Source organism: Gigantopelta aegis, chromosome 13 (assembly GCF_016097555.1).
Source record: "Gigantopelta aegis isolate Gae_Host chromosome 13, Gae_host_genome, whole genome shotgun sequence".
NCBI classification, from domain to species: domain Eukaryota; kingdom Metazoa; phylum Mollusca; class Gastropoda; order Neomphalida; family Peltospiridae; genus Gigantopelta; species Gigantopelta aegis.
In genome coordinates, this window is record NC_054711.1 from 8,259,744 (window position 1) to 8,287,192 (window position 27,449).

The following is a 27,449-nucleotide window of genomic DNA, read 5'->3' on the forward strand; positions in this document are numbered from 1 at the left end:
CTAAATTCTTTTCATTAGCAGCATGAGATCTTTTATATGCATTTTTCCCAACAGGCAGGCCAGTGCATACCACGGCCTTTGATATACTTGATGTGGGGCACTGGAACTAGAATAATAAAGACAGAATAAAAGAGAACAGCAGACTGAGACGACTCTATAAATACAGAAGACAAGGAAGAAAGGAAATAATTTATTTAACGACGCACTCAACACATTTTATTATTTTGGTTATATGGAAGGAACATTTTTATTTAACGACGCACTCAACACATTTTATTTACGGTTATATGACGTCTGACATATGGTTAAGGACCACACATATATTGAGAAAGAAAACAAGATGTCGCCACTTAATGGCCTACTCCTTTCTTACAAGGGATCTTTTTATATGCACCATCCCACAGACAAGATAAGACATACCACGACCTTTGATGTACCAGTCACGGTGCACTGGCTGAAGCAATATATAGCACAAATGGGACTTCTGGTTTGGGTTTGTCGAAGGTGTTGAATTTTTCCGCGTTCTGCATGACAACCAACTTAAGGTGTGTTACAACTGTAACAGTCATGTCATTCGGAATTGCCCTAACATCGTTTGCCATTTTTGCAAGGAAAAGGGACATTATGTTAAAGACTGATAAAATCTTTCTGTGCGATGGATGTGGGAATAAGGAGGACATATGCGTGTGCAGTGTACATAATGATGACAATGAATATATTGATGATGATGATAGTGATGATATGAATGTTGAATCGCAGGAGAGCCAGGTTACAGTCACTGGACATCAGGAACGCCATGTTGAGGAAAAGAGTTCTCACAACAAGATTACACCTGTGATGAACAAAGACAAGCTACAGAAAAGGCCAAGTGTGGTGGCGACTGGAAACGTTGAGTGTACGGGAAGAAAATTAGCTGAGAGTAGTATTAAGAAGGACGCGGACACCATGGAAACTGCAACTGACAACACGCAACAGAGGAGGGCTTCGCGTCAGTCGCGCTGAGTTAAACGCCCGGCTGATAACACGATTTGGAGTGTGGTCACGACAAGAAAACAGAAAAGACAAGCTGCGATTGCTAAAAGTGTGGATGATAGAGTAACGGGGTATAAATATTTGGCCGTTTGTATATAAATAACATATTTTATCTATTACTATTAATATTTATTTTAGGATTCTATTTATTTTATTATAGGATATTCTCAATCTGCGTTAAGAATATCATATTGGTGCATTAGACAAAGCCTTTTATGGTTGTTTCTCGCCGTACTGGCTAGGGACGAGACATTGGTTGATTCTATCCAATGGCTATGTGTATTTGGTGTCACGTGATCGTGAGTCAGGTCCGCGCAGCGCTGAGTGTAGACGGTCACAACAATCTAATTAAAATTAGCTCCACTATTACATGTGGATCTAAAGACAGCCAGTTGGAGCTCATGTCCACCAATCAAAACCTTACTTGCAGAATCCTGCCAGTGATTTAAAACTAACAACACTGCGTAGTCCCCAATGTCCAGGTAACATTTCGTCTGTAAATAATAATTTAAATATTGACCAATCACACTTCGCCTTTTATAACGTTATTTGGGAGCATACAAATTCTAAAAATATCGGGCGAGTCTATTTTAGTGGCCGCAGTACAGCGAACCATACCAATACGTACGGGGTGGGTTATCAGTCTTCAATTTTACATTAAAAATTATTTATTTATTTATAAAATTTAAAAAAACCTAAATCAGTCTTCAGTTTTACATTACAAATTATTTATTTTATAAAATAAAACATGTTTTAAGGCATTCGTAATTCACACGAAATATGTCGTATACCCTCAGGATAATTCAGAATGTTTTCAAATTATTTTTAAATCACTGGCAGGATTCTGCAAGTAAGGTTTTGATTGGTGGACATGAGCTCCAACTGGCTGTCTTTAGATCCACATGTAATAGTGGAGCTAATTTTAATTAGATTGCGGTCACAGTACACGTTACATACTTACACAGGGTACAACGACTTGCCTTTTCCTTTTTCTGAGCCTTTCGTTATTTTCAGACTTTCTGTTGGCCGACTAATATGCATGTATTAATTGTTATAATAATGTTTATCATATTATTTTAGATATATGTAAATGTAATACATAATGTGGAAAAGTGTTTAGACGTCCATAATTAATGCTAAGTAAATACGTTTTAAATACTGAATTCACTAAAACACACTAAACGAATAAATATATATAGAAGTGCAAGAATTAGTGATTAGTGTTGAAGAGATGTCTAATTGCTGTAGTTTTATTATCCATTTGAGTGTTAGCTTATATTTTACCCATTTATTCACAGGATGAAGTCCAGGTAGTAGTGTTATCATCTTTACAGTTCATCGCCCACAGCGAAGGTGTGTAGTAGTAGTATTGTCTATAACTGTATTACCTGCAATTCTTGCAGCGAAGGTGTGTAGTAGTAGTATTGTCTATAACTGTATTACCTGCAATTCTTGCAGCGAAGGTGTGTAGTAGTAGTATTGTCTATAACTGTATTACCTGCAATTCTTGCGTCTTAATCAACGTACGTGACTTGTTTCACCTGCGCTGTAACCGAGTTGTTTATGTATATATATATTCTTTTTGAAAATTGAACGTTCCGGTTTGTATTCTGTAATGGTTTTTATTTTTATGTTTTGTCATATAAACCCGAACGTTGTTTATTTTATATTGATAGCATTTGAAATGGGGAAGTTATCCGTTTTCTAATCGAGTGACGTTGGTAATAATGTTGCCAAGTCTTTTTCTGTTTTTGTAGCCTTGTTGTGTTTCTTTTGGGGAATAATTTCGAGTAGGCTACAATAGTGTGAATAAGCGAAGAATGAATGAAAGTGAGAATGTTTGTAAGCTTTAAAATGTTTGAAATGGATTGCATTATGTATTTCTTTTTATTTACAATGTTATTGTCTTTAAATGTTAATGGTTTGAAGGATATTGATAAGATTAATTCAGTGTTTGCAACTATTAAAAGTAGACATGCTAATATTATTTTTCCTCAAGAAACATTTTGGGATGATAATTTTATTGAGATATATAAGCATTTATGGGATGGAAAATATTTTATAATAATTGTCCATATAAAAATAGAAGGGGTGTGGCGATATTGATATCTAAGCAAAGTCCATATGATTTTACTTTTAATAATTCTGACACTGAAGGCAGAATTAAAAAAATTAATGCAAACATTGATAATGATATACATGTATATAGTTTTATTAATGTGTATGCGCCAAATAATATTGATGAAAAAGTTACCTTTTTTTCAAAGAATTAAGTAACTTTATAGATTTAAAAAATACTATAATGGCTGGAGATTTTAATGATATATTTGATTCTTCGTTAGATCTTGGAATTAATAATACTACTTTTAATTTGAAAAGTAGTACTGTATTAGTCTATTCTTGATAAGTTTAACCTGATAGATATTTGGCGTTATAGAAATCCTGACGAGTTTAGTCGGACACAAATTGTTCAAAGTGTCTAGGATAGATTTCTTTTTACTCTCTAGAAATATTTTACATTTTGTTGTTAATTCATACATATCTTATACCACCTTTAGTGATCATAATTTTGTGTCTCTTAAGTTGGATTTTTTTCATGTGGAGAGGGGTCAAGGTATCTGGATTTTTAATGAGTTATTGAATGATAACCTTTTTGTAATGCGATTTCTAATGTTATAGATAATGCTTGTGACTCCTTTGTTTCAGACAGAGCCTCTTGTATGGTGGAATATTTTAAAATTTAAAATGAAAAAATGTGCAACATATTTTGCTATTAATAAACGAAAATTAGAAAATGAAAAATATTATTTTATTCAAAATGCTTTAAAACGGGAATATTCTAAATTAGCTTTAAATAAACAACATGATTTAACATATTTACAAATTGTACAAGAAAAATTAAAGTTAATGGAACAATCTAAATGTAATGGTGCTATTTTAAGATCAAAAGAGCAATGGAATTTTGAGTCTGATAAAAAATAATGTTTTTCTCAATTTAGAAAAATCAAAACAAGAATCAAATTCAATTAAAGAACTTAATACAATTAACTGATTGTCTAGGAAAACAGAAGATATACTTGCATGTGCACATGACTTTTATTCTAAATTATATACCAAAAAAGATATAGACGTAGTTAAAGATGTTTTAAATTTAATTTCGAATAGAATAACTGAATTTGAAAGTGAAAATTATGATAATGATATATCGATTGAAGAATTAACAAAAGCATTGAAAGGTATGAATAGGAATAAATCACCAGTTATGGATGGCCTTACTCTTGAGTTTGATCTTAAATTTTGGCAGAAATTAAAACAAAAAAAATAATCATAAAGTTGTTATGTCAATTCAAAATGTAGAACATTTATTACGTAGTATGAAAAAAGGAATTATCAGTCTTTTTTATAAGAAAAAAGGGGATAAAACAAATCTTAAAAACTTTAGGCCGATAAGTCTTTTAAATGTTGATTATAAAATTATATTCAAAGTTCTCGCAAATCGTTTAAAATTAATTATGTTATCTATTATTTCTCCTGAACAAACGTGTTGTGTTCCGGGTAGGGATATAGTTGATAATAATATGTCAGTCCGTGATGTTATTGATTTTGTAGATATGAATAACCAGGAAGGTTTTTTGATTAAAGTAGATCAAGAGAAGGCGTTTGATAGGGTATCGCATAGTTTATAGTCAGTTTTGAATAAATTTAATTTTGGTAATAAATTTATTTCTTGGATTAAAATACTGTATAAATAGTGTTAAAATTAATGGTTATTTAACGCCTTTCTTTCCTGTTACTAGAGGTGTTAGATAGGGATGTCCAATTTCGATTATGCTCTTATGTAATTGTTGCTGAACCTTTAAATAGCTTGTTAAAAAGTCAACAACAAATTAATGGAATAAAATTACATAATGAATTTAATTCTTTATTATTTCAACATGTTGATGATACTGCTATCACTGTACAAGATGTACGGCAACTGCCCGCCTAGTTCTGAAACAAAATTTCAAAATCGGGCAAAAATTAGAGAGATATTCGGACAAAATGAGCTAACTTGAGACCTTTTTACCATGTATTTCCATCATTCTACCCTCAAAATTAGTTGTAATCCATGTAAAAATGCGTAGTGATTTAGTAGTAATGCTAATGTGAATAAATGTTGTTATCCAGATACGGGCATTTTCGTTAAATTCGGATAAAATCCAGCTTGCCCCCCCCCCCCCCCCTTACGAAAATGGGAGCCCGTACAGTGGTGGATCCAGAAAATCCATTTGGGGAGGGGAGGGGTTAATGACATGAGGCGGAATGCAAAAAATCTTTTGGGGAGGTTTGGGGGGGGGGGGGGGAATCGTAAACAAATGAAAATTAATCTATAACTCTCGCAAAATTCAGGGGGGAGGGCGGGCCCCTGTCCACCCCCACCCCCAGATCCGCCTCTGCCGTACCCCTATGGTTCTGATCATGAAACATCTTCATTCTACTCTCTTGTTCCATTTCCTGTGCACTAACCTGTATTTGAATTCGTTGGTGTGTTTCTTTGAATTCGATTTTTTGCAGGTTTGTTTGTTTGTTTTGTTGTTTGTTTGTTTTTTGGTGGGTTTTTTGTTGTTTGTTTGGGTTTTTTTTTTTTTTTTTTTTTTTTTTTGGGGGGGGGGGGGGTATAATCAGTATAACAAAATTAGTCGCTACTATTTTAACATCTTCGCAATCCAAGGTACCATTTCGTAATGCAGTATTATCATCATGTAGTATGTCATACATTGGCTTGCGAAGATGCTATTTTCATAGGTCGAGAGGTGTAATTTTATAAGGTACATGTATAACATTTAAGTCTTGTTGTTGAGTTCGTCCTTTTTTTCAAAATTAAATACAAATGAGAAAGATCAGGACGCGCAAAATGCATTGAAAGGCTGAGGTGATAGCATTACAGTGCTCGAAATGAGAAGTAAAAATGACAGATCAAAAAAAAAAAAAAAAAAAAAAAAAAAAATAGGCCTCTGAAAATAAGGTAGTACAAGGTGAGTGGAGGGTTTGAGACGGAAAAAAAGAAAGAAATGTTTTATATAACGACGCACTCAACACATTTTATTTACGGTTATATGGCGTCAGACATATGGTTAAGGACCACACAGATTTTGAGAGGAAACCCGCTGTCGTCACTACATGGGCTACTCTTCCGATTAGCAGCAAGGGATCTTTTATTTGCGCTTCCCACAGGCAGGATAGCACAAACCATGGCCTTTGTTGAACCAGTTATGGATCACTGGTCGGTGCAAGTGGTTTACACCTACCCATTGAGCCTTGTGGAGCACTCACTCAGGGTTTGGAGTCGGTATCTGGATTAAAAATCCCATGCCTCGACTGGGATCCGAACCCAGTACCTACCAGCCTGTAGGTTTGAGACGGAGTCCATAAGTATACGAGACAGTGTCCATAAGTATCCATTAGTATACGAGACGGTGTCCATAAGTATACGAGACAGTCCATAAGTATCCATAAGTATACGAGACAGTCCATAAGTATCCATAAGTATATGAGACAGTGTCCATAAGCATACGAGACAGTGTCCATAAGTATACGAGACGGTGTCCATAAGTATACGAGACAGTGTCCATAAGTATACGAGACAGTGTCCATAAGCATGCATGACAGTATACGAGACAGTGTCCATAAACATACGAGACAGTGTCCATAAGTATACGAGACGGTGTCCATAAACATACGAGACAGTGTCCATAAGTATACGAGACGGTGTCCATAAACATACGAGACAGTGTCCATAAGCATACGAGACGGTGTCCATAAGTATACGAGACAGTGTCCATAAGCATACGAGACAGTGTCCATAAGCATACGAGACAGTGTCCATAAGTATACGAGACAGTGTCCATAAGCATACGAGACAGTGTCCATAAGCATACGAGACAACATACGAGACGGGGTCCATAAGCATACGAGACAGTGTCCATAAGCATACGAGACAGAGGCAAGGAGAGGGATAGGGCGACCCCCCCCCCCCCAATGCTGGAGCAAAACCTCAAATTCGTGCAAAAATTATACAGATATACGGGCAAAATATGCTAACCTGAGAGCTTTTTACCATGTATTTCCATCATTCTACCCTAAAAGTACTTGTAATACATGTAAAAAAAAGCGTAGAGATTCGCTTGCAACCCTATATAGCTGTTTGGCAGTGATGCTAATATGATTAAATATTGTTATGCAGAATCGGGCATCTTCGTTTAATTCGGGCAAAAATCAGCCCGTCACCTCTAAGGTGTATTATAGAGTATTATAAAATTCAAATAGAACAGAATCACGAGCTCAGCCTCAGCCAAATAGAGGATATTTCATGTTTTTTGTCAAATATAATTTATTTCTCATCGAGTGAAGTTTGCAATCATATCTTACGACTCGCACTTGCGTGACGAGTGTGATAGAATTGCAAACTTCACGAGATGAGATATAAATCATATTTGACAAAAAACCATGAAATTTTCTATTTATTATATAACTTTTGGCAATTTACCTTTATTTCTGACAATGCCAGCAGCAAAATAGTTCCAGCTTTTTTGCAGTGAAGATAATACTTTCTACAGTGACGATAACACATTTTAGAGTGAAATCGTGAATTTTTTACTCTATAATGTGTTGTCACTGAGTGACTGATAACACTTTTATTTCACTGGTATTTTAAGATATTTCACTAAATGTTATATAATAAAAGATGACATGATCGTACATACATCTGTCTCTTGGAAAAATGTCCTGCGATATTTTGTTAATTTTAGCAGCTGAATTATTATTTCACCTGCTAAGTCTAAAAATGGACTGGTTTTCGCAAGCAACTATTTCCAGCCTACATATTGCGTAGGCCTATACACCAGGGCCCCGTTCCACAAAGCGATCTTAGCCCTAAGATCACCTTAAGTGCATAGCTACCATATGCACTAAGGTGATCTTACTGCTAAGCTCGCTTCGTGGAACGGGTCTCAGGTGCGTGAAAGCATGTCAAATACGTCAGAGGTGTCGGGAAATGCTAATAACATTTGGGGGGGGGGGGGAGTAGGGAGCAGTTATATATAAATTCGTCGTTTCAATGTGCGGGAAAATAAGATACATTATTAAAAGTCGACATTGTTACTTTAAAATCTGTTCATTTTGATTGTAGAATTTTCCAAAATGCTTGATAACATTCTGTAGCCTACTTCTAACTAAAGATAGGCGTTGACTCCAGGCGCATAGTTCATGGGCGGATCCAGGACATATTAATATTTCGCAGGGAGATGAACAGGAACATTACATCTCAATAATAAAATTAAAATTAAAAAAGTAGAAGAAAAAAAGGGCTCTTGAATTTAATTTTTTTTGGGGGGTGGGGGGGGGGTGGGGTGGCAGCGGCTTGTGTCCCCTCTTGGATCCGCCTCAAGTAATTATGTGTGGATGTCGCACCCGGAAAAACGACACACCCACCCACCTCTTAAGAACCTGCTGAATTTTAGGTAGTGTGTATGCGCCCCTCAAAAGTTAATAATCCCCCTCCCACACGCCCACCCCTTAATTTACATCAGCTGGCTAAACGGATCTGTGTCACTCTGTCACGGGGGAATTTGAAAGAAATTTGTCTTGAAATTAAAGAACGCTTGTTTTTTTTTCACGCTTCGTTTCACATCGCATATCACTGATTAAATTCTCTCATCCAGCTTTTTCAGAAATCTGATTAAAAGATTGATAGACTCGGTCGATAGTGAGAGAGGAAACGAATGTTTGTTTAACGACACCTCAACACATTTTAAACTACAGCTATTTGGTGTCTAACATATGGTTATTTTGACACTTGGTTGAGAGTGAGAGAGGAAAGGAAAGGAATGTTTGTTTAACGACACCTCAGCACATTTTAAACTACAGCTATTTGGTGTCTAACATATGGTTATTTTGACACTTGGTTGAGAGTGAGAGAGGAAAGGAAAGGAATGTTTGTTTAACGACACCTCAGCACATTTTAAACTACAGCTATTTGGTGTCTAACATATGGTTATTTTGACACTTGGTTGAGAGTGAGAGAGGAAAGGAAAGGAATGTTTGTTTAACGACACCTCAGCACATTTTAAACTACAGCTATTTGGTGTCTAACATATGGTTATTTTGACACTTGGTTGAGAGTGAGAGAGGAAAGGAAAGGAATGTTTGTTTAACGACACCTCAGCACATTTTAAACTACAGCTATTTGGTGTCTAACATATGGTTATTTTGACACTTGGTTGAGAGTGAGAGAGGGAAAGGAAAGGAATGTTTGTTTAACGACACCTCAGCACATTTTAAACTACAGCTATTTGGTGTCTAACATATGGTTATTTTGACACTTGGTTGAGAGTGAGAGAGGAAAGGAAAGGAATGTTTGTTTAACGACACCTCAGCACATTTTAAACTACAGCTATTTGGTGTCTAACATATGGTTATTTTGACACTTGGTTGAGAGTGAGAGAGGAAAGGAAAGGAATGTTTGTTTAACGACACCTCAGCACATTTTAAACTACGGCTATTTGGTGTCTAACATATGGTTATTTTGACACTTGGTTGAGAGTGAGAGAGGAAAGGAAAGGAATGTTTGTTTAACGACACCTCAGCACATTTTAAACTACGGCTATTTGGTGTCTAACATATGGTTATTTTGACACATGGTTGAGAGTGAGAGAGGAAAGGAAAGGAATGTTTGTTTAACGACACCTCAGCACATTTTAAACTACAGCTATTTGGTGTCTAACATATGGTTATTTTGACACTTGGTCGAGAGTGAGAGAGGAAAGGAAAGGAATGTTTGTTTAACGACACCTCAGCACATTTTAAACTACAGCTATTTGGTGTCTAACATATGGTTATTTTGACACTTGGTTGAGAGTGAGAGAGGAAAGGAAAGGAATGTTTGTTTAAGAACACCTCAGCACATTTTAAACTACGGCTATTTGGTGTCTAACATATGGTTATTTTGACACATGGTTGAGAGTGAGAGAGGAAAGGAAAGGAATGTTTGTTTAACAACACCTCAGCACATTTTAAACTACAGCTATTTGGTGTCTAACATATGGTTATTTTGACACTTGGTCGAGAGAGAGAAAAGGAAAGGAATGTGTGTTTAATGACACCTCAGCACATTTTAAACTATGGCTATTTGGTGTCTAACATGTGGTTATTTTCACACTTGGTCGAGAGTGAGAGAGGAAAGGAAAGGAATGTTTGTTTAACGACACCTCAGCACATTTTAAACTATGGCTATTTGGTGTCTAACATATGGTTATTTTGACACTTGGTCGAGAGTGAGAGAGGAAAGGAAAGGAATGTTTGTTTAACGACACCTCAGAACATTTTAAACTACGGCTATTTGGTGTCTAACATATGGTTATTTTGACACTTGGTCGAGAGAGAGAAAAGGAAAGGAATGTTTGTTTAACGACACGTCAGCACATTTTAAACTACGGCTATTTGGTGTCTAACATATGGTTATTTTGACACTTGGTCGAGAGAGAGAAAAGGAAAGGAATGTTTGTTTAACGACACCTCAGCACATTTTAAACTACGGCTATTTGGTGTCTAACATATGGTTATTTTGACACTTGGTCGAGAGTGAAAGAGGAAAGGAAAGGAATGTTTGTTTAACGACACCTCAGCACATTTTAAACTACGGCTATTTGGTGTCTAACATATGGTTATTTTGACACTTGGTCGAGGTCGAGAGAGAGGAAAGGAAAGGAATGTTTGTTTAACGACACGTCAGCACATTTTAAACTACGGCTATTTGGTGTCTAACATATGGTTATTTTGACACTTGGTCGAGAGAGAGAAAAGGAAAGGAATGTTTGTTTAACGACACGTCAGCACATTTTAAACTACGGCTATTTGGTGTCTAACATATGGTTATTTTGACACTTGGTCGAGAGAGAGAAAAGGAAAGGAATGTTTGTTTAACGACACGTCAGCACATTTTAAACTACGGCTATTTGGTGTCTAACATATGGTTATTTTGACACTTGGTCGAGAGAGAGAAAAGGAAAGGAATGTTTGTTTAACGACACGTCAGCACATTTTAAACTACGGCTATTTGGTGTCTAACATATGGTTATTTTGACACTTGGTCGAGAGAGAGAAAAGGAAAGGAATGTTTGTTTAACGACACCTCAGCACATTTTAAACTACGGCTATTTGGTGTCTAACATATGGTTATTTTGACACTTGGTCGAGAGTGAAAGAGGAAAGGAAAGGAATGTTTGTTTAACGACACGTCAGCACATTTTAAACTAGAGCTATTTGGTGTCTAACATATGGTTATTTTGACACTTGGTCGAGAGAGAGAAAAGGAAAGGAATGTTTGTTTAACGACACGTCAGCACATTTTAAACTAGAGCTATTTGGTGTCTAACATATGGTTATTTTGACACTTGGTCGAGAGAGAGAGAAAGGAAAGGAATGTTTGTTTAACGACACGTCAGCACATTTTAAACTATGGCTATTTGGTGTCTAACATATGGTTATTTTGACACTTGGTCGAGAGAGAGAAAAGGAAAGGAATGTTTGTTTAACGACACGTCAGCACATTTTAAACTAGAGCTATTTGGTGTCTAACATATGGTTATTTTGACACTTGGTCGAGAGAGAGAAAAGGAAAGGAATGTTTGTTTAACGACACGTCAGCACATTTTAAACTACGGCTATTTGGTGTCTAACATATGGTTATTTTGACACTTGGTCGAGAGAGAGAAAAGGAAAGGAATGTTTGTTTAACGACACCTCAGCACATTTTAAACTACGGCTATTTGGTGTCTAACATATGGTTATTTTGACACTTGGTCGAGAGAGAACGACACCTCAGCACATTTTAAACTACGGCTATTTGGTGTCTAACATATGGTTATTTTGACACTTGGTCGAGAGGAAAAAGGAATGTTTGTTTAACGACACGTCAGCACATTTTAAACTACGGCTATTTGGTGTCTAACATATGGTTATTTTGACACTTGGTCGAGAGAGAGAAAAGGAAAGGAATGTTTGTTTAACGACACCTCAGCACATTTTAAACTACGGCTATTTGGTGTCTAACATATGGTTATTTTGACACTTGGTCGAGAGTGAAAGAGGAAAGGAAAGGAATGTTTGTTTAACGACACGTCAGCACATTTTAAACTACGGCTATTTGGTGTCTAACATATGGTTATTTTGACACTTGGTCGAGAGAGAGAAAAGGAAAGGAATGTTTGTTTAACGACACCTCAGCACATTTTAAACTACGGCTATTTGGTGTCTAACATATGGTTATTTTGACACTTGGTCGAGAGTGAAAGAGGAAAGGAAAGGAATGTTTGTTTAACGACACGTCAGCACATTTTAAACTAGAGCTATTTGGTGTCTAACATATGGTTATTTTGACACTTGGTCGAGAGAGAGAAAAGGAAAGGAATGTTTGTTTAACGACACGTCAGCACATTTTAAACTAGAGCTATTTGGTGTCTAACATATGGTTATTTTGACACTTGGTCGAGAGAGAGAAAAGGAAAGGAATGTTTGTTTAACGACACGTCAGCACATTTTAAACTATGGCTATTTGGTGTCTAACATATGGTTATTTTGACACTTGGTCGAGAGAGAGAGAAAGGAAAGGAATGTTTGTTTAACGACACCTCAGCACATTTTAAACTACGGCTATTTGGTGTCTAACATATGGTTATTTTGACACTTGGTCGAGAGGCTATTTGGTGTCTAACATATGGTTATTTTGACACTTGGTCGAGAGTGAGAGAGGAAAGGAATGTTTGTTTAACGACACGTCAGCACATTTTAAACTACGGCTATTTGGTGTCTAACATATGGTTATTTTGACACTTGGTCGAGAGAGAGAAAAGGAAAGGAATGTTTGTTTAACGACACGTCAGCACATTTTAAACTACGGCTATTTGGTGTCTAACATATGGTTATTTTGACACTTGGTCGAGAGAGAGAAAAGGAAAGGAATGTTTGTTTAACGACACCTCAGCACATTTTAAACTACGGCTATTTGGTGTCTAACATATGGTTATTTTGACACTTGGTCGAGAGAGAGAAAAGGAAAGGAATGTTTGTTTAACGACACGTCAGCACATTTTAAACTACGGCTATTTGGTGTCTAACATATGGTTATTTTGACACTTGGTCGAGAGAGAGAAAAGGAAAGGAATGTTTGTTTAACGACACCTCAGCACATTTTAAACTACGGCTATTTGGTGTCTAACATATGGTTATTTTGACACTTGGTCGAGAGTGAAAGAGGAAAGGAAAGGAATGTTTGTTTAACGACACGTCAGCACATTTTAAACTAGAGCTATTTGGTGTCTAACATATGGTTATTTTGACACTTGGTCGAGAGAGAGAAAAGGAAAGGAATGTTTGTTTAACGACACGTCAGCACATTTTAAACTATGGCTATTTGGTGTCTAACATATGGTTATTTTGACACTTGGTCGAGAGAGAGAAAAAAGGAAAGGAATGTTTGTTTAACGACACGTCAGCACATTTTAAACTACGGCTATTTGGTGTCTAACATATGGTTATTTTGACACTTGGTCGAGAGTGAAAGAGGAAAGGAAAGGAATGTTTGTTTAACGACACGTCAGCACATTTTAAACTACGGCTATTTGGTGTCTAACATATGGTTATTTTGACACTTGGTCGAGAGAGAGAAAAGGAAAGGAATGTTTGTTTAACGACACGTCAGCACATTTTAAACTACGGCTATTTGGTGTCTAACATATGGTTATTTTGACACTTGGTCGAACACTTGTGAGAGAGGAAAAGGAAAGGAATGTTTGTTTACACACTCAGTCGAGAGTGACACTTGGTCGAGAGAGAGAAAGGAAAGGAATGTTTGTTTAACGACACGTCAGCACATTTTAAACTACGGCTATTTGGTGTCTAACATATGGTTATTTTGACACTTGGTCGAGAGAGAGAAAAGGAAAGGAATGTTTGTTTAACGACACGTCAGCACATTTTAAACTACGGCTATTTGGTGTCTAACATATGGTTATTTTGACACTTGGTCGAGAGAGAGAAAAGGAAAGGAATGTTTGTTTAACGACACGTCAGCACATTTTAAACTACGGCTATTTGGTGTCTAACATATGGTTATTTTGACGCTTGGTCGAGAGAGAGAGAGGAAAGGAAAGGAATGTTTGTTTAACGACACGTCAGCACATTTTAAACTAGAGCTATTTGGTGTCTAACATATGGTTATTTTGACACTTGGTCGAGAGAGAGAAAAGGAAAGGAATGTTTGTTTAACGACACGTCAGCACATTTTAAACTACGGCTATTTGGTGTCTAACATATGGTTATTTTGACACTTGGTCGAGAGAGAGAAAAGGAAAGGAATGTTTGTTTAACGACACCAGCACATCAGCACATTTTAAACTCAGCACATTTTAAACTAGCTATTTGGTGTCTAACATATGGTTATTTTGACACTTGGTCGAGACAGAGAAAAGGAAAGGAATGTTTGTTTAACGACACGTCAGCACATTTTAAACTGGAGCTATTTGGTGTCTAACATATGGTTATTTTGACACTTGGTCATGAGTGAGAAGAAAGGAAAGGAATGTTTGTTTAACGACTTTTCAGCACATTTTAAACTATGGCTATTTGGTGTCTAACATATGGTTATTTTGACGCTTGGTCGAGAGTGAGAGAGGAAAGGAAAGGAATGTTTGTTTAACAACACCTCAGCACATTTTAAACTACGGCTATTTGGTGTCTAACATATGGTTATTTTGACACTTGGTCGAGAGTGAGGGAGGAAAGGAAAGGAATGTTTGTTTAACGACATCTCTCTCTCTCTCTCTCTCTCTCTCTCTCTCTCTCTCTCTCTCTCTCTCTCTCCTCTCTCTTATTCTGTTTGTTTGTGTGTGTTTGTGTGTGTGTGTGTGGTTTTAAAATATGTATTATTCTAGTTAGTGTGGGTTTAAAATTTAAATAATAATATATTTTAATAGCCTGTAAACATTATTAATTATGCATGCCAATTACATGCAAATTCACCAGTTTCCTTTTCAAATAACCAGCGGGTTGTATTTAATGTGCATTCAATGTGAATAGATAAATCCACAATTTCACGATAAATGCGAGTTTGAAATGTCAGTGCAATCCCTAAAGATAACTTTAAGGTCAAAAAGAACTTATCTTTAGATCTACAGACAGGCATGTATTCGGTCTTTGTGATGATAAAGACAATAGATCACCATGGTAGCGTGGCCGAGCGGTCTAAGGCGCTGGTTTAAGGCACCAGTCTCTTCGGAGGCGTGGGTTCGAATCCCACCGCTGCCAAATATTTTTTTTTCATCTTTGGAACTAATTTTCCCTAATTTGACCCTAAATGTCCTTTAAAGGTCACCTTTGTGTGGTTCCTACCATCACCACAATTCGCACCTAGCCTCACCATAAACCATACGCGCTACATTTTTTCTTTAGCAGCAAGGGATATTTTATATGCACCATCCCAAAGACAGGACTGCCTTTGATATCGTGACGCACTGGTTGGGACGAGAAATAGTGCAATGGGCCCACCAATGGGGATCGATCCTAGACCGACAGCGCATCGGGCAAGCGCTTTGCCACCAGCTCTATATAGAATGAATGAATGTTTAACGACACCCCAGCACGAAAAATACATCGGCTATTGGGTGTCAAACTATGGTAATGGAAACAAATAAGGTGATGATCAACATCAATAGAAAAATTCAATATATAAATAAAAACAGTGTAAAGAACTGTGCAAAAATACAAATTCAAATATCACAGATAGATACTGACTTTTACTCTAAACTTCAATTTGTGCTGTATTGGCCATTCTCAAAGAGAATGTTACACCCCTGCACCACGGTGAGGTTACAGCACGCGCAGGGGAGCTCTATACAGAGACACTGTTAAAAAGTCAGCAACAAATTAATAGAATAAAATTGAATAATGAATTTAATTCTTTATTGTTTCAACATGCTGATGATACTACTATCACTGTACAAGATGCTCAGTCTGTTGAGGTGGTTTTTCGCACTGTCAATTATTTTTGTCTTGCTACGGGTGCAAAGGTAAATATTGAAAAATCAGAAGTACTTTGTCTTGGTAAAGCCGCGGAGAAATATTTGTCATTTAACATTCCTGTTGCTGTTAATAAAGATTGTGTCCAAATTCTTGGCATTTATTTAGGTCCAAATAAAGCATTGTGCGAAAGATTAAATTGAAAATAAAAATTAAAAAATTTAATCATTGATTAACATGTGGAAACAAAGAAAACTTATTTTAAATGGTAAAGCGACAGTGTGGAATACCTTATTAACTTCTAGATTATGGTATATAATTAGTGCAATTCATGTTCCTAGGTGGGTTGAACAAGAAATTCAGAAGTTGTTTTGTAAGTTTATGTGGGATGATAAAATTCCATTAATAAAATATTCGACTATTATTGGGAATAAAAGTTCAGGTGGGCTTAATATTCAAGATATCTCTTTAAAGAAAATTGCTTTTCGTATTAAATTATTAAAGAAATATTTTAATAATGATTTCAGTTCTGTTTGGAAACATACAATGTCTGAATTTCTTGCTAAATACATGAATATGAACTTGTCTTTTAATATTTTTAATATAGTTTTTGATGAACCTGCTTTGGCTAACATTAACCCTTTTTATGCTGAGGTTTTGTTGGCATGGGACAACATTTCAAAGCGTGAACGCATTTTCCCCTTAGATTTAGATCAAATATTATATCAGCCAATATTTCATAATCCATTTATTAATTACAAAAATAAATTATTATGTTTTAATTCTTTTATTAAAAGTGGTATTATAACGGTGGCTGATATGGCATATGAAGTTATACCGGGATTTTTACCGGTATCTGCAATTGTCGAAATTATTAAAGGAAAATATCCTGATATGTTGGCAGCAGAAATTTCTACTGCTTATTATATAATTCTGAACTCGCTTCCTGGTGAATGGAAACGACTTATTTTAAATAATATTAAAAATTCGTCACAAGATAAAGATTTGTTCTTGATTAATAATAATGAAACAATAAATGTAAGTAAATTTAATGTTAAATTAATATATTCCTTACTAATTTCACAAAATTTTAAATTACCTTCTTGTTTAGAAAAATGGCATGATTTGGGTTTTGTTATAGATTGGAGGCCAGTTTAGAAAAGTATACATTACTGTGATAAGACTTCGGAATTTGTTGACTTGGATTTTAAAATTGCTCATAACATTATTTTCACATACTCTAAATTATTTAAATATGGCAAAGTATCATCTAGCCAATGTCCTGTTTGTTTTAAAGAAGAAGAAGATATGTGTTATTTATTTTTGTATTGTGATGAACTTTATGATTTATTTTTTATTTTTTATGAATTATGTATTTATATGTTTAAGGATACTGGTTTTTCTTTAGAAATATTTTTAAAAAATTTGCTTTTCGGGTGTTATTTTAAAATACAAACCTGCTCAAATGAATTTATCAATGCTTTGCTCTCAATATACAGAATATCAGTTTTCAAGAGACGTTTAATAGCGGAATCAAGGGGGGTAAATGTTAATATTGTTAAGTTTTTTAAGCAATATATGAGACAGTACTTCTAACTACTTTTAAATCAATATCGCTTTAAAAATAGATTTCCTGCATTTATTAATAAATATATTAAAAATAATATATTTCTTGATCTAAATAATGATGAATTAGTTTTTAAATACCCACTTGAAAACTGATATTTATATTTAGTATATATCTTAAAAAAATTAACATTAGCTTGTAAGATCGATATCCCTCAATTTTCTTTTAATTTTTGCGTAGGCTTGTGTGTGTGTGTGTGTGTGTGTGTGTGTGTGTGTGTGTGTGGGTGGGGTGGTTCTATGTGAGAGTACGTGTGTGGATATGTGTGAATCTTTTTCTTATTTTTATTTGTAAATTTTATATACATGTGCAATATTGAGTTTTTGAATAAAAAGATAAAAAAAGGCGCTGGTTTAAGGCACCAGTCTCCTCGGAGGCGTGGGTTCGAATCCCACCGCTGACAAATATTTTTTTTTCATCTTTGGAACTAATTTTCCCTAGTTTGACCCTAAATGTCCTTTAAAGGTCACCTTTGTGTGGTTCCTACCATCACCACAATTCGCACCTAGCCTCACCATAAACCATACGCGCTACATTTTTTCTTTAGCAGCAAGGGATATTTTATATGCACCATCCCAAAGACAGGACTGCCTTTGATATCGTGACGCACTGGTTGGGACGAGAAATAGTGCAATGGGCCCACCAATGGGGATCGATCCTAGACCGACAGCGCATCGGGCAAGCGCTTTGCAAGCTGGCCTACGTGTTGCCCCCAGCTCTATACAGAATGAATGAATGTTTAACGACACCCCAGCACGAAAAATACATCGGCTATTGGGTGTCAAACTATGGTAATGGAAACAAATACGGTGATGATCAACATCAATAGAAAAATTCAAGATATAAATAAAAACAGTGTAAAGAACTGTGCAAAAATACAAATTCAAATATCACAGATAGATACTGACTTTTACTCTAAACTTCAATTTGTGCTGTATTGGCCATTCTCAAAGAGAATGTTACACCCCTGCACCACGGTGAGGTTACAGCACGCGCAGGGGAGCTCAATACAGAGACACTGTGTCCGGTCTTTGTGATAATAAAGACAATAGAACAAGACGGTAGCGTGGCCTGGCTACGGACCTGTATGGGGCACTGGTGTGGACTGGAACAAGAATATTAAAAAAAAGACAGAATAAAAGAAAACAGTATCCTGAGACGACTCCGTAAATACAGAAAGCAATGAAGGAAGGAAATGTTTTATTTAACGACGCACTCAACACATTTTATTTACGGTTATATGGCGTCAGACCTATTATGGTTAAGGACCATACAGATATTGAGAGAGTAAACCTGCTGTCGTCACTTCTTGGGCTACTCTTTTCGATTAGCAGCAAGGGATCTTTTTATATGCACCATCCCACAGACAGCATAACATATACCACGGTTTTTGATGTACCAGTCGTGGGGCATTTGCTGGAGCGAGAAATAGCCCAATGGGCCCACCGACGGGGATCGATCCAGAACCGACTGCGCATGGTTTAAAACATACCCACCAAAAAAAAGAAAAAAAAAGAAACGAAAGAAAGATGTGTTTTATATAACTACGCACAACATATACTAATTATTTCAAAACACTAGTATCCTTATTTTTGTCCGTCATATTGAATTTTATAACACCATCTCGGATTTTTGCCATATTGGATTTTCCAATGAAAGTAAAGTTTGTTTTATTTAACGACGCCACTAGAGCACAATTATTTTTTATCTTATAGGCTATTGGGCGTCAAACATATGGTCATTCTGACACTGTTTTTTAGAGGAAACCCGCTGTCGCCACATAGGCTACTAGGTTGTGCCGCATGCTTTGTCCCCCCCCCCCCCCCCACCTCCCCCCGTGCCGCCCCTGGCGCACGTTTCGTCTTCGCACGGACCGCGTCGCCGTACACCAAAGTCACTGTTGCCCGTGACCCGGTGTAAGCGATGTGGTACTCTACAGTTTCCCGTAGTTGTCGAAAGCGCATGATACTACGTCTTTCCTCGTCGCTGGCTTAACTTAACATTTCTATCCATGACAGAGAGCTAACCAGTGGTGACGCTAAGTAACCTTTGAACAACTGGCGGACCGTTAAAAAAACTGCGCCTAATTTCCTTCTCAAAAATGCGCACCATTTCTCTTTGGTTTCATCCTCCGGGACTCAAAAATTCCTAAACCACCCTCCGCCAGTTACCGACCCCGGTCGGACTGCCGGCACTACCTTGCACCTGCCAGTGCAGGCGGTCCCCCCGCCCCACCCCTTTTCTGTCCTGGACGGAAAAGCCGGCTGAGGCCGACACTTGCGTCCAGGACAGGCGTGCGCTACAACAGCTTGTTCTGAACGTGCACGTTAAAGGGACAGTCAACTCAAACAAGAGCCTTATGTGTTGAAGAGATGCATACCCGGACCACCAACACATACTGACACTTTAACAAATGAAAAACGCGTAATTTTAGAGTTAATAAAAAAAAAAAACCCATGATTATTCCTGCTAAATGGGGGCAGCCATTTTGTTTCGTTTTCCGGTGGTATAGCTTGGGGAGAAGTGACGTACGCTCCGTCCAACTCCACTATGCATAGTGTAAACAAACGCTCTAATTTACGACAACGCGCTTCGCTTTCATCAACCTGACTTGTAAACAACATAAATGACTTGATAGTATAATAAACTATTTAAATAAATATATTTCAATTTGCATCAATAGAACGAAATGGAGTTATAGTATTTTTCTCTTTTTAAAAAACCAAAGAAAAAACATATTATTAGGCCTATTGGTAGGATACGTTCGAGCAAAAACGACCACTCACGATACCCAAGTGATAATTTTCTTTTCTTTGGGACTACGTAATTGGTCAGTTTTGTGATTTTAGAGGGGAAAGTCTACTTAATCAAGTGTTTTACAGAATTACTTACAGTAATAAAGCAGGACGGCTGATAATGTCCATTACGATTTGACCGGTGTTCGCGCGGTTATCACACAATACCCTGTGATTTTAATTTAAAAAAGGCACATTGTTTTAGTGTGTCTAGACACAGTATCTGGGGACCGTCTAAATATACACCTGCCAGTCAGGAACCACAGGTACAGGAAAGAAAAGACCAATTAACCAAAAAAACACTCCGATTATTATTTCAGTACATTGCGATTCATCCGCAAAAATTAGGTATGTTTTGTTTCTTCAGTTCTAAGACACGTTAGGTATTACTTAACCACCAGCTCACCAGAGGGCGTATTCACTGGAATGGTACAAAATGTCTGCGCCCGTTATATATAATAGCCGTCACATTTAACCGTTTTATTAATTAACTATACGATTATACTTGTTGATATTGAGCAATAATGTGCATTATATATCGTTGACTATGCACACCAGGCCAAATGCCTTAATTATCCCTTCCTTTAAATTCTCAGACGTGACCTGACCCGCTGTGATAACAAAGACAATAGAATGATGTGGTAGCGTGGCCGAGCGGTCTAAGGCGCTGGTTTAAGGCACCAGTCTCCTCGGAGGCGTGGGTTCGAATCCCACCGCTGCCAAATATTTTTTCTTCATCTTTGGAATTAATTTTTATGCTAAAATCATAAAGTTTGTTTTGTTTAACGATACCACTAAAGCACATTAGTTTAATAATCATCGGCAACTAACCCAAACTTTAACCCCCAATTACGCCGTTATGTCGATGGCAGTTGTATGCCACCAAAGGAATCCGATAGCAACACACATATACAAAATATTATATCTTCACATTGACAAAACACTTAAAAATATATAATATTGTCGTAAAAACATTTCTAAATTATGTCGCTGGAAGTTGTGTGCCACCACAGTATTCTTTGAATTCATAAAATCACCGATAAGAAGCGATACAATCAATCAATCATTTCACGGGACGGTTGAGGAATCTGGTTTTGCACAAAAAGCACGTGCATAATTAAACTGAAGTATACAAGTGTTTCCTACATGTTGAATCAAATGCTGAATGCAGGCCCGTAGGGACGATATCTGGAGGGGTCACAGTCTCTAGTGCAAGGGACTGCGCATCAAGCGAGCGCTTTTCCACTTGGCTACGTCCCGCCCCTCAATTTTTCAATTAATACCTCCCTCAATTTCAAATAAGAAGGTAAAACCACAATGTTATATTGGTTACGATAAATGCGAGTTTGAAATGTCAATGTGAAAAACTTTAAGTCAAAAAGAGCTTGGTCCAGTTGTCCGAAGCATAGAACTCTGAGTTAGTCTAATATTTTCTTTTTATTATTGCACAAATACAAGATAAACTTTACATTTGATTATGTTACTATATATGGGTGCCTTTGGTTGTTCTAAATCAAGTTTTAACAGTATGTTTTAAATTATTATTAAAATTCAGTCCTTGAAAGGAAAGAATGGAAATATTTTATTTAACAACGCACTCAACACATTTTATTTACTGTTATATGGTTAAGGACCACACAGATAATGAGACAGGAAACACGCTGTCGCCACTTCATGGGCAACTCTTTTTCGATTAACAGCAAGGAATCTTTTATATGCATCATCCTACAGACACCAGTTGTGGAACACTGGCTGGAACGAGAAATAGCCCAATGGGTCCACCAACGGGGATCGATCCCAAACCAATCGCGCATCAAGCGAACGCTTTACCACTGGGCTACTTTGTCACAGAGTTTTGTCCATGACAGGGAGGTAGACCGTGGTTGAGCTATGCAATCTTTGAACAACCGGTTCCTTATCTATATGGGGCGAGACGTAGCCCAGTGGTAAAGTGCACGCCTGATGTGCCGTCAGTCTAGGATCGATCCCCGTCGGTGGGCCCATTGAGCTATTTCTCGTTCCAGCCAGTGCGCCACGACTGGCATATCAAAGGCCGTGGTATGTGCTATCCTGTCTGTGGGATGGTGTATATAAAAGATCACTTCATGCTAATGGAAAAATGTAACGGGTTTCCTTTCTATGACTGAGTCAAAATTACCATAATATGTTTAAAATCCAGTAGCCGATGATTAATAAATCAACGTGCTCTAGAAGTGTCGTTAAACAACACAAACGTCTTCCTTATCTATATAGATCTGTAGACCGTCGTGTTCAGTCTTTGTGATAACAAAGACAATAGAATGATGTGGTAGCGTGGCCGAGCGGTCTAAGGCGCTGGTTTAAGGCACCAGTCTCCTCGGAGGCGTGGGTTCGAATCCCACCGCTGCCAAATATTTTTTCTTCATCTTTGGAATTAATGTTTATGCTAAAATCATAACGTTTGTTTTGTTTAACGATACCACTAAAGCACATTAGTTTAATAATCATCGGGAACTAACCCAAACTTTAACCCTCAATTACGTCGTTATGTCGATGGCAGTTGTATGCCACCAAAGGAATCCGATAGCAACACACATATACAAAATATTATATCTTCACATTGGCAAAACGCTTAAAAATATATAATATTGTCGTAAAAACATTTCTAAATTATGTCGCTGGAAGTTGTGTGCCACCACAGTATTCTTTGAATTCATAAAATCACCCAACAGAAGCGATACAATCAATCAATCGTTTCACGGGCCAGTTCAGGAATCTGGTTTTGCACAAAAAGCACGTGCATAATTAAATTGACGTATACAAGCGTTTCCTACTGAATCAAATGCTGAATGCAGGCCTGTAGGGGCATATCTTGAGTGGGCACAGTCTCTAGTGCAAGGGATAGTCTCTGTAGTAAGGGGGAGCACAATCCACATTTTAAACCTTATTTATATAGTGAAGGACAAACAAACCATACATTTTAAACCTTATTTATATAGTAAAGGACAAACAAACAGTATATTTTTGCCCTCAAGGGGGAGTTAATGATTTTAATGATATTAAAAAGTGTTAAATGGCTAGACTCAATCAAATAAAGTTTGCTTTGTTTAACAAAACAACTAGAGTACATTGATTTATTAATCATCGGCTATTGGATGTCAAACATATGGTCATTTTGACACAGTCATAGAGAGGAAACCCGTTACATATTCCCATTAGCAGCAAGAGATCGTTTATATGCACCATTCCACAGACAAAATAGTACATACCACGGCCTTTGATATACCAGTCGTTGGGCTCAGTAAAATTCAACGCAAACACCCAATGGATGTCAAACATATGGTCATTTTGACACAGTCATAGAGGAAGGAAGGAAATGTTTCCCATTAACGACGCAGTCAACACATTGTATAAACGGTTATATCTAAGGAAGGAAGGAAATGTTTTATACCACGGCCTTTAATATACCAGTCGTTGGGCTCAGTAAAATTCACGACGAAGTGTTTTATTTAACGACGCAGTCAACACATTGTATAAACGGTTATATGGAAGGAAGGAAGGAAATGTTTTATTTAACGACGCAGTCAACACATTGTATAAACGGTTATATGGAAGGAAGGAAGGAAATGTTTTATTTAACGACGCAGTCAACACATTGTATAAACGGTTATATGGAAGGAAGGAAGGAAATGTTTTATTTAACGACGCAGTCAACACATTGTATAAACGGTTATATGGAAGGAAGGAAGGAAATGTTTTATTTAACGACGCACTCAACTCATTTTTATTTACGGTTATATGGCGTCAGACATATGCTTAAGGACCACACAGATATTGGGAGAGGAAACCCGCTGTCGCCACTTCATGGGCTACTCTTTTCGATTAGCAGCAAGGGATCCAAGACCGACCGCGCATCAAGTGAGCGCTTTTCCACTGGGCTACGTTCCGCCCCTCAATTTTTCAATTACTACCTCCCCCAATTTCAAATAAGAAGGTAAAACCACAATGTTATATTGGTTACGATAAATGCGTGTTTGAAATGTCAATGTGAAAAACTTTAAAAGGGACTTTCCTGAGTTTGCTGCATTGTAATATGTTTCCGACTAATAAAATATTTCTACGATTAAACTTACATATTAAATATATTTTCTTGTTTAGAATATCAGCGTTTGTATATTCAATGTGTTTCTGGTAGTCTTAATATTTGTAAGAAGCCCAAACTGGATTTTTTCTTCAAATAATTTTGTACGTACGAAAAAAGATATATTTTAGGAAATAAAATGAAATTTAACCTAATACAAATATCAGAACGATCAGAAACACGTTTAATGTACAGCCACTAATATTATATGCAGAAAATATATTTGATATGTAATTATAATCGTTAAAAAATCTCTGCTAGTCAATAACATCTTAAAACATGTAGCAAACTCAGGACTGTCCCTTTAAGTCCAAAAGAGCTTGGCCCAATTGTCCGGAGCATAATTAAATCAACTCTGAGTTAGTCTAATATGTTCCTTTTATTATTGCACAAATACAAGATAAACTTTACATTTGATTATGTTACTATATATGGGTGGGTGCCTTTGGTTGTTCTAAATCAAGTTTTAACATTATGTTTTTAATTATTATTAAAATTCAGTCCTTGAAAGGAAAGAAAGGAAATGTTTTATTTAACGACTCACTCAACACATTTTATTTACGGTTATATTGTTAAGGACATATTATGGTTAAGGACCACACAGATAGTGAGAGAGGAAACCCGCTGTCGTCACTTCATTGGCTACTCTTTTCGATTAGCAGCAAGGGATCTTTTATATGCACCATCCCACAGACACCAGTCTGCGCGGTCAGTCTAGAATCGACCCCCGTCAGTGGGCCCATTGGGCTATTTCTCGTTCCAGCCAGTGTACCACGGCTGGTATATCAAAGGCCGAGGTATGTGCTATCCTGTCTGTGGGATGGGGTATATAAAAGATCACTTGATACTAATGGAAAAATGTAGTGGGTTTCCTCTCTATGACTGAGTCAAAATGACCATATGTTTGAAATCCAGTAGCCGATGATTAATAAATCAACGTGCTCTAGAAGTGTCGTTAAACAACACAAATGTCTTCCTTATCTATATAGATCTGTAGACCGTCGTGTTCAGTCTTTGTGATAACAAAGACAATAGAATGATGTGGTAGCGTGGCCGAGCGGTCTAAGGCGCTGGTTTAAGGCACCAGTCTCCTCGGAGGCGTGGGTTCGAATCCCACCGCTGCCAAATATTTTTTCTTCATCTTTGGAATTAATTTTTATGCTAAAATCATAAAGTTTGTTTTGTTTAACGATACCACTAAAGCACATTAGTTTAATAATCATCGGGAACTAACCCAAACTTTAACCCTCAATTACGTCGTTATGTCGATGGCAGTTGTATGCCACCAAAGGAATCCGATAGCAACACACATATACAAAATATTATATCTTCACATTGACAAAACGCTTAAAAATATATAATATTGTCGTAAAAACATTTCTAAATTATGTCGCTGGAAGTTGTGTGCCACCACAGTATTTTTTGAATTCATAAAATCACTAGATGAAAAAAAATAAAAAAAAATATTTAACGACGCACTCAACACATTTTATTTACGGTTATATGGCGTCAGACATATGGTTAAGGACCACACAGATTTTGAGAGGAAACCCGCTGTCGCCACTACATGGGATCTTTTATTTGCGCTTCCCACAGGCAGGATAGCACAAACCATGGCCTTTGCTGAACCAGTTATGGATCACTGGTCGGTGAAAGTGGTTTACACTTACCCATTGAGCCTTGCGGATCACTCACTCAGAGTCGGTATCTGGATTAAAAATCCCATGCCTCGACTAGGATCCGAACCCAGTACCTGCCAGTCTGTAGATCGATGGCCTAACCACGATGCCACCGTGGCCGGTCACTCACTCGATAGAAGTTACAATCAATCAATCGTTTCACAGGCCTGTTCAGGAATCTGGATTTGCACAAAAAGCACGTGCATAATTAATCAAATGCTGAATGCAGGCCTGTAGGGACGATATCTGGAGGGGGCACAGTCTCTAGTGCTAGGGATAGTCTCTATAGTAAGGGGGAGCATAAGCCACATTTTAAACCTTATTTATATAGTGAAGGACAAACAAACCGTACATTTTTGTCTTCAAGTGGAGGGGGTTGGGGGGGGGGGGGGGGGGGGGGACAGGCCTCCTTCTCCCAGACTCTACAAGTCTGGAATGATAGCCATTGAAACAAATTTGAAACACATATCGGATATTAAAAAGTGTTAAATGGCTAGGCTCAATCAAATAAAGTTTGTTTTGTTTAACAACACCACTAGAGCACATTGATTTATTAATCATCGGCTATTGGATGCCAAACACATGTCCATTTTGATACAGTCATAGAGAGGAAACCCGCTACACTTTCCCATCAGTAGCAAGGGATCTTTTATATGCACTATTCCACAGACAGGATAGCACATACCACGGCCTTTGATATACCAGTCGTGAGCTTCAATCAAATTCAACGCAAACACCCAATAGGAAGGAAGGGAATGTTTTATTTAACGACGCACTCAACACATTTTACGGCGTTGGCCATATGGTTAGGACCTCTCATATATTGAGAGAGGAAACCCGCTGTCGCCACTTCATGGGCTACTCTTTTCGAATAGCAGCAAGGGATCTTTTATATGCACCATCCCATAGACAGGATAGCATATACTACGGCCTTTGGAATACCAGTCATGGTGCACTGGCTGGAGCGAGAAATAGCCCAAATGGGCCCACTGACGGGGATCGATCCCAAACCGACCGCGCATCAAGCGAGCGCTTTACCACTTGGCTACGTCTCGCCTCGCCCCCCCCCCCCCCCCCCCCCCCCCCCCCCCCCAAGCGTCAAACCAGTGCACACCCAGTATGCAGCTGGTTGATACAGACTGAAG

The 27,449-nt window shown here is 37.3% G+C and overlaps 4 non-coding genes across 4 annotated transcripts; all 4 read left to right on the forward strand.

Annotated features, from left to right (window-relative positions):
* The first annotated feature begins 15,290 nt into the window (after positions 1-15,290).
* Positions 15,291-15,372, forward strand: Trnal-aag. The gene has a single exon. It is a non-coding gene; the product is annotated as a tRNA-Leu (tRNA).
* Positions 15,373-21,145: 5,773 nt separating this feature from the next.
* On the forward strand, positions 21,146-21,227 carry Trnal-aag. The gene has a single exon. It is a non-coding gene; the product is annotated as a tRNA-Leu (tRNA).
* A 1,585-nt stretch (positions 21,228-22,812) lies between these two features.
* Positions 22,813-22,894, forward strand: Trnal-aag. The gene has a single exon. It is a non-coding gene; the product is annotated as a tRNA-Leu (tRNA).
* A 2,774-nt stretch (positions 22,895-25,668) lies between these two features.
* Trnal-aag lies at positions 25,669-25,750 on the forward strand. The gene has a single exon. It is a non-coding gene; the product is annotated as a tRNA-Leu (tRNA).
* The last annotated feature ends 1,699 nt before the right edge of the window (positions 25,751-27,449 follow it).